Source organism: Bos indicus, chromosome 8, assembly GCF_029378745.1.
Source record: "Bos indicus isolate NIAB-ARS_2022 breed Sahiwal x Tharparkar chromosome 8, NIAB-ARS_B.indTharparkar_mat_pri_1.0, whole genome shotgun sequence".
In the NCBI taxonomy this organism is placed as follows: Eukaryota; Metazoa; Chordata; class Mammalia; order Artiodactyla; family Bovidae; genus Bos; species Bos indicus.
The window spans coordinates 29,758,005-29,767,121 of NC_091767.1; positions in this window are offsets into that span (position 1 = coordinate 29,758,005).

The window sequence follows — 9,117 nt, forward strand, 5'->3', positions numbered from 1 at the left end:
AGCTTAGGAGACCGGGGCCCTAGCTTATCATTTGCTGTCACTTGGAGGCCCCTCAGTTGAGGATGTTTCTAAAGATTCTTCCAGAATGAAGGAGCCTCAAAGACAAGACTAGCTTCCTGCAAGACTTATTAAATTCATTCTCTAATAGCCCTCCCCTTCCTCTCAAGAAATAATAACAAACAAATGAAATGACCCCCACCCCGCGTCCCCTCCCCCCGACCCCGCACCCGGCAGCGTTCAGCTTCACCACCCTTCCTGCCCCTGAACAATCTCAGGTCAGCCTTTGCAGGAAGACACCTACCCACGGGGACCAGCTGAAGCATCCTTTCAGCCACACCTCTTACCACTCCACTGTGCACCCCAAGCAAGGCAACTGCCTCCTCCTACCCTCAACAGCTTGGCTGTATCTATTCTCCAGTAGAAAGAAATCCACCCAGATACCAAAGACTCAGTGTTGTCATCTTTCAGGGATTAAAAAACAGCCGTTTCTACTTTAAAACACACTTGTAGCCCTGCCCCTACATACAGACAGAACACAGACAAAATGCAAACCCTTAGATCCCTAAAAATCCACTGTTCTACAGGAGTAGGGCGCAGGGTTCCTATCCAGGTCTTTGAAAGGCAGCTGCTCTATTTACATGGAAAGATTTCAAGTTTACAGAGTCTTTTCCCTGCCTCTCATTTTAGCCTCAGAACAACTCTCAGAGTTGTTCAGGAAAGTCTCAAGCCCAGGACATCTGCTCCAGTCCTGGAGCTAGTACAGGGTAGGGGCAGCACTTTGGAGGCAGTACTCAGGTGACCGGGGCCTGAGGAGAGCTGCGGGTCCAATTGCTGTCACAGATGAACCTCAGGATATCTGCACCAAGAGAGCCATGGTTTGGTCTCCTGAAAAACTGTAGCGTGAGTAAGTGCCTAGATGGGGCAGGAAGAGAAGAAAGGAAGGGGTGATATTAACTCTAACCTGACCTTTCTTTTTATCTCTGGCTTTCTTCACTTCCATTTTCTCCCCACTCACCTGAGCTAATGCAGAAGAATGGAAGTGCTGAGCCTGGGGACAGGTAGCCCCAGCCAGCCCACCTAATGTGAGCTGGCTTCTTCTTCATAAAGTAATGATAAGGTCTGCCCGATATGGAAGAGAGTCACTAAAGGACAAAAAAGGTCAGTGGTATTCTGGGCAGGAGGGAAGAATAGAGTGGGAGACTTTTACTTTCATTTTATGTCCCTTTGTATTTTGATTTATGCATATTATTACTTTCATAATTTGATTTTAAAATTTTTATTGGGGCTAATGATGCTCTTCAGAACTGCTGTAGTGATGACTTACATAAAGTGTCTGGCATGCACGTGGTCTGGCACGAAGTTGATGCTTCCTGAACAGTAGTTTACTTTAGCGATCACAAACCCTCAAAACTGAGCAAACGGACTTCAAAATCAAGAATCTTGGAGTATAATGCAGACTCTGCTCTCAGCTCACTGTGTGCTCTTAGGAAGTCAACTACCTTCTCTGAGCCTTTGTTTCCTCATCTGTAAAATTATAAGGTACAGGCCAGTTGATTTGGAAAACTATGGGGAGGACAGAGCAGGGCTCACCTCCCCCTCCAAAGTGACCGAGGCACCTTTTAAAACTCAGCTACACACTTTGCAAAGGAGGTCTCTTAAGCTTGAGTTCATCAGAGACCCTTGCTAAAAGTTGTCAACTAAAGGGTAGGTGGAAAGGGCCAGACACAGCTGAAAAAGTTCTAAAATAATACAGGAATTAAATTAGGAAACAAAAATACATCAACACTCTGGGAAGGCCATCAGCTTAAGGGGGTGGGTGGGGGGAGGTGGGAAAAGATAGTTTAGGCTCTTCTTTGGGTGCAGTTGGCACCATGATGATTTCCTGACAAAAAGAGTTGTCATTGGTTGGCACAGGGGATGAAATTCAAGGCCCAGCCAGGGTTAGCCCCAGTCCAGTCTCCTAGGCTGAGAGTTTTATGTGGGTGCAGGGCTGGCCCTGGAGAGACTAGACCCTCCCCTTAACACAACCCTAAGGAGAGCTGCCCAGGAGAATTGGATGAAAACACCTCTGAGGTTTCTTCCAACATTACCTGAACCACCACCACTATCACCACCACAACAAAAGTCTATGGGTCATAGAAAAGGGTCAACAAAAGACTGAGTCATAGAAGGCAGAGATGCTCAGACAATAACACTTCAGCAGCTGGATTGGGGAGACCTATTCTGGGGTAACCCAGCTCCTGAGAATCCAATGGTGGCTTGTTTCTGGAACATGCATGGATTCATTTCCCACCCTGCTCAAAATCAAATTTTTCCTTATAGTCTGCTTTGCCAGTGCTGGGCCTTTGGGGACAGGATGGCAGGTAGTCTGATGGGTAGAAAGGTTGAGACTCCTTTCACCCTGTGGTCTTCTTCCTATTTAAAGCAGCACCGCCTGTCACAGTAGCCTCTTGCCAATATTGGAGGCAGGAATATTTTTCTGACATTGTAAGGGGGGGTGTTCAGAGCATATGGGAGGCCCTTTCCTGAGGCCATTGCAGGGTAAAAATTGGTTTCACCCGCTCCCCAGGAGGAATCTTCAGCCTTCCCCCAACCCCCAACTCTGAAGGTCAGACTCAAAAGGTATCTACATTTCTATTTTTTAAAAAAGGAGAAAAAGTGGATTTTTTTTTTTTTTTGGTATCTCTGAATTATCTGACCATTCCTGTTAAACAATGACATCTCCTCCCAAAGCCCGTGTTGTCACTGCCTAAAGAGAAGGTAGTCTTTTCTGTTCTTGTGGGATCTGAAATAACGGTACCAAAGTATAGGGACACCTGAAAGACCCCTCCCTTTTTTTTTATGAAGCTAGCGATCTAAGAGAGGGGAAGGGGTGGGGGGAGAGGGAGGAAGAAGGAGGTTCCTGTAGAGAGGCATCCGCAGGTAGCAGCAGCTCTGCCTGATTTCCAGAGAAAAACTAAGTAAATACAAACTGCTCCATCAATCATCACGCTTTGACAAACCTATATTCCTCGAACTTCAGTGTCTTTCAGAGAAATCCCTTCTGTTGTACATTACAAGTCAATTTCAATGGCAATTCTGAATGTCTGGCCACTTGTTAAAATGCTTTCTGCGTTTGCTTTTCTGTGTGGTTCTTTTCTGTGCCCGTTTGTATCTCTAATAAGCAGCATTGTTTATTATCCTTGGGTCCGTGCCCCTGGGACTGAACTGAAATAGAACAGGAGTGCCGAGTTTGAGCGCTGGAAAATACTTCGGGTTTCCCAGGCCCCTGAGGGGTCTCTGGGGCAGAGGAGACAGCCGCGTGGGGAAAGCCCACCCATGTGTGTGCGCCCTGCGAAGGGCAAGCTTGCAGGAGTTGTTCCAGACTCCCTTAGGTACTGGGCAAGGATGCCGAGATGAGTCCACAGGAAGGAGGCACATGGGGATGGGAAATGCCACTAAGGTCTGGGACTAGGGGTGTGACTTAAGGGCCAAACAGTCTAATATTGCCAGGATCACAAAAAGAGACTGAGACGCGGGAAAGGTTCTGAGCTATCTTTTAGGTCCGAAGTCTCAATACTCATCCCCGTGCAATTAATTCTCACGAATAAATTCTCTTTCTTCTACATAGCCCCTCAGTCTCTGCTGTCAAAACGAGCATCCTAAACAAGACGAGGATTACCCCCCTTCTTCCCTGCAGTTGCCTAATATTTCTCCCCATTTCGTTTTCAGCCGAGTGCTTTGTGACCACGGGGATGGAAGCGCGTGCGCCGAGAAATAAAGCTCCACTGTACCCTTAGCTACAGAGACTTTCCGCCCCCTCCAACCCCCAAATCGGCCCCTCCGTAAGGCCTCTCCCAATTCCACTGCTCCCAAAACAGAGTGGGGTTCGTTATCAAAAAGCAGAAACCCGCATCGGAGATACAACCCGGCATGCCTTCCGCGTCTGGGGGAAATTTTTCCGGTTTAGCCCAGCCTGCGTTTAAACGGCCACCCCAGTTTAATGTCAGGACAGAATGTGCCGGAGAGTTTGCCGGAAAGAATGTTATTAAACCGCGTGAGCCAGACCCTGGTTGTGTGCTTCCCAAGCGAGACTTCTAGACCCAGGGCCCGGCCCGAACTGTCCTTGCCACAGGTTCCTGTGAGAGACAAGCCCCTGTCCGCAACTTCCGAAATTTCCTCCAACAGGCTGCAAAGACTGCTCAAATTGTCCTTCCTAGCTCCACTCCCTCATCCAGTTAGGTTGTTTTAAAATACAGAGATTCTGTTTGCTCGTAAGAACAGAGTGATTTCCCTCAAGCAACTCCTGCAAGAGCTTTAAGCAGCCTCTGGGTTGCAGCGCGTCCAAGCGTCTGAGGAGTTTTCCGAATTTCCAGAAGTAGTAAAGGGAATTTTGGTGCCGGAGAAAGTGCGGGGTCTGCGAGTGCCGGGTTGGGGTGGGCGCCGAGGAAGCCGCCTGGAGGCTTTTTGTTTTTTAAAGTTAGACTTGTACCGAGGTGCCAGTACAAACGGCACCGCTACGTAGTTTCCTAATTTAGAGAATCGAGCTGAGTTTGGGCCCATCCTTGAAGCCAGGGGCCCCGCTCAGCGTACTATTTCCAGTTTTCCAAGAGCGAGCAGAAGCGCGGGCGCAGCTCACTGGGCACTGCCAGGCGCAGCTGACTTTGTCCGCTGCTCCCGGCTCTCCGCTCTTCTCCCTTCTCGTGCCAACCCCAGAAACATCCCATCGCTGCCAGGATTGCACCGGGGAAGTGAGGGCCGAATGTCTAGGCTGCGGAATCTCCCAACAGGTAGTTTCACCCAGGAGCTGGCAAGGCTTAAATATCAAAGGTTGGGTCGCACGGGCTGCATTAAACTGGAGCACAGACACGGTCACCGAGGGAGCCAGGAGAAGAAAAGTTGCTTTCTGGGAGTCACTTTAAATAACCCCGTTTTCTCTCCAATCTCCAACTTCTCTCGAAATAGCGCGAGCTGTGCCATTTGGAATGGCACTCAATGAGCCTAAATAAGCCGCTTCAGGCTGTAAACTCATATCCGATTTGAATTCTTTTTTCCCCTCAGTAGTTACTAGAGAACCCAGCTCGGCTTTGGAGCGATAGGTATTTATTTGAGAATTGGGAGATTCGCCTTCGAAACGTCGTAGGCTCCAGGGCAAAAGAGGAAAAGGCTGTGTTGCACTTGGATGATATAATTGAATTATGCCTTTCCCTGGTGTGCAGTGAGGAAAAGCAGGATGCCAGGCAGTATGTGGAATGGGCGGCGGCAGCCTCGCGCTCCAACGAGCGCACCACACTTCCTTCCCAAGGCGCGGAGAGAAGTTGGGTTGGGCCACTGTGTCCTGCCTCCAGCAAGGATGTGCACCAGCTGGAATGTCGTCGCAGCAGCACGATCCCGGCTGCGTGGCCCCCTCCCCTTCGGGGGCACTCTCCCAAAGGTGCCCGCCGGAGTCCATGGACGCACGTGGTACATGGATACCCGTGGCGCGACTCAAAACCGCGCATATCACCCCAAAGATCCCAGGCGCGCGCAAGGCCCTCGCCGGGTGAGGGAAGGTGGGGGACCGAGCCCTTGAGCCAGCGGATCTAATCCCGCTTTGGCAGACAAGCTCTGAGCTGTCATGGGGTAATGCTTTCCGCACCGACACAAATCGCGGAACTCCGGCTCTGCCTCGTCAGTCTCCTAGAGAAACGTTCTCAAACTTTCCCGGGGTACTGGCCCCTAGAAGCCTCTGGGGCCATAGGCGAAGCTGACCCGAGAGACTTGGATCTTTAACCGCCTGAGGACCTGGCGTCCCAATAACACCCAGCCCGCTCCCCCACGCCTTCCCCAGAATGGCTTGTTTGCCCTGCGTCTCCACCGCTAACCACGCTACCCAAACTTTCCAAAGTTTTCTACCGCTTTGCCACCTCCAGTTCGCCTCGGCTGGAGCTGGCGAGAGGAGAAAAAGACCCCCCCCACACACACACACCCTCCCTCCACCTCTCTTTCTCGCCTCTCCCTCCCACCTTCGGCCTCCCCTGTGTGTCCAAACCTTGCAAGTCGGAGCGTGCGGCGGTGGAGCCCCCGAAGGCACCGACTCTGCAGGGGACGGATTTCATGCTGCATCCCCCACTCTCAGTGCCTCGGCCGTTCCGCCCCCTCCTCCCCCACCTCGTTTGCGGCGCAGGGACCTGTGGGCTTGTAATTTAGTTTTGTTCAAATTTAGTTTTTTATCCCCCCTTTTCATTTTTAAAGTTTTTTTTTTTCTTCTTTGAGATTACACTCCGTTGGAGCTCAAGAGTCTGCCTGCCTTCCAGGTTCCCTGCGCGGGGTTCGGGAGACGCATCCTTCGCGCCGGGCGGGTTGTCTTGCGAGTGGGGCCAGGGGCTCCCAGGCCGCGATTTCTCCAGCTGGGTTTCGTCTCCCTAAGAGACCCTCCATCCTGGCGTGGGGCAAATTCGTGGCGGAGTTCAGCCTGAAGGCAATCCTCCTGGGCCACCACCCCACCCCACCCCGCCCCCTACTCCCGCCAGAGCTGCGGTTGCAGTTGGTTCCAGGGATGTTTTTATACCAGTTTAGGAAACGAAGTAGGCAGTAGAGGGGAGACCCTATTCTAACACCTTCCTGAGGTCTTCCTACACACGGAAAATTCGAGGTAGAAAGGTTGCGTCCCTCCAGGTTCTGCAGCGACGCGCGCCCCGCCGGGAGACCCCCACAGAAATGCCCCGAGTTGGTTGGTTTGCGGCCCATTGTGTTTTTATTTTGTCTAGGATTACTGTGGTTGGAGATTTTTGCAGCCAGCCTTACTACCCCGGGGCTTCAACTTTCAAACCAAGTCAACGGGAACATTCCGAAGGAAACTGGATCCCCGGGTGCGCCGCCCAGCCGGGTGCGGGACAGAGAAACGTAATCCTCTGCGCACCGCGCGGGGCAGACTCTTGGTCCTGGGGTCATTTCTGAATCCCACTGGATTGGTGTGGGGATCGGACTAACCCCTCTCCCCCGCCCCCACCCCAGGGTTGGGGCCAGCACTTTGCCTCGATCCTTCCACGTGCTGGGTGCGTTCCTGTTGTCGTTTGCAGACGACGCCTGCCCCACGGGCATCCTTAGGGGGTAATGGGTTCAGCCCGGCCGCCTTAGCGTCCCCAGCATCAGACTCGAGTTTGCCAGGCGCTCAAGGTTAGGCTGCCTGTTACCTCATGTGACCACGGACGTGAAAATCTACCCAAAACAAAGGTGCCCACAAACGGCTACCGGAGGGAGCAGCTGAGACCTGCCCCCTCCCCACCTCCTTCCTTTGACTTCCCTGCGCTGGGGAACACCTGCCCTGCATGCCCAACTCATTCGGGGTTCCTTCAGGGCGCTCCTCACACAGGCCCCGCTAGGACTCGGCTGCCTGGGACCGAGGTCCCACCTCCTCGCCCCTTCGCCGGCCCCCCCCCCCACCCCGCTCCCCGAACCCACCCCCGGGCTGGTCCCTGCCTGCTCAGGCCCACGTTGTCACCAAGCGTATGTGGGAGAAAACCCAGCGGAGTGTGGCCTGGGAAGGCGGGAGGTTTCCCGGCCCATTCAAATGGCAGCCCAGCAGTAACAGTAAAACCGCTTCATCGGCGGGCGAGATGCCTGTGGCGGCTTTTTAAAAGGCGTGGTGAGTGGGGATAAAGAGGGAGGCGAAAGGAGAAAAATTAAGGTAGAGGAGGAAGGCAGTGGATAAAATTGTGGGTGTAAGCTGCCCTGATTCTTAACTCCTCCTCTTACCACCCCCGAGTTTGAGCAGTTGACAAAGCTGTTAAGTCCCAAACTTCTCAAGGGCCGGCGGAGGAGAGGCACCTAACCCCCCAGAGCCAGCGGTACCCAGCCACACTTGGCTTGGGGGCAGGAGAATCCACTGAAGCCGGTCGGTGTTTACTTTGAGTATAAAGGACCCGTGCACAAAAGAACCCCGACTTCCCTTTGCCATCCCCACCCCCACCTACCCTTCCATAGTCCTAGGGCTGTATTTATTTATTTTTCGTCTCTGGCACCCGAGATTTCACTGGGAGATTTTAAGGCAGGAGAGGAGAGAAGGAAGATAAGATTAAGAAAAGGGCTGGCTGAGGACTAGAGAGGTATTGAAAACCCAACTTAGATGAATTTGGGAGTGTTTTAAAATTTCATTTCCTTCAGAAGCTGTCTTCTGTAGACCAAAACCTGGTTCCATTACTGGAAAAGGAAACTACAAGTCTCTCTGGAAACAAAGAAGTGAAAGGCTTGAGGGACACCCCTTTCCCCTGCCTCTCCTCAAGTGAATAGAAAGCAACTTTCTGCTCAGCGTTGTGACACCTAGCTGCCCCAGCATGTGGATGGTCATTTCCTTTCAGGAAGGCCAAGGAGGGGGTAGGGAGTGACCCAGAGCCTGATGGCGGTGCCATTTATCTTCTGGGATGGAGCCTGGGGAAAGCCCTGGTGTAACAGCAAGAGATGGGGCAGCATGTTGGCAGTGTCACCGGAAGGATGAGGAGCCATCCTTCTTCCTTCAAAGCCCCTCTCCTGATTATTTACAACTTCAAGTTTATATTTCAAATCTTGAGGCTTAGTTGTTGTTGTTTTTTTAAGTAGAACATTTACCAATGTGTTTGAAATTAATTTTGTATGTCCCCTATTACTGTTGTTTGTAGGATTTTCTTCTCCTTTTTGTCTTTTCTTTCTTGCCTCCTGTAGTATTGGCAGTCCCATAGGAAGAGCTTTAGTGGGGAGGGTGAAATTGACCAGTTCATTCTTACTACCATAAAAAGCAGCATACACATCGACTCTCCATTCTTAATATAATCCTTTAAAAAAATTAGTAAAACAGTCACTTAGGCAGGAACTGGTTAGGACTGAGAAATTGCTAATACTAGGACACTAGCTAATCCTGTCTCTTTAAGAAAAATCCATAAAGCTCTTCCATCAGCCCAGAGTCTGGGAAAGAAGCAAACTCAGTACTTGAAACAAAAGAGACAAAGAGGCCAAACAACAAAACAAACAAACAACTCCCCCTATCCCCCCCTCGGAGACAACAATAGACGAGACACAGCAAGTGCAGTTACTGCCCGCCCGCCCGCTGCTGTCCCACTGCCAAGTCTCCTGCATTTGGCTGGAGACTTTCTCTCTCACCCCACTCCCACTCGTCACCCCCCT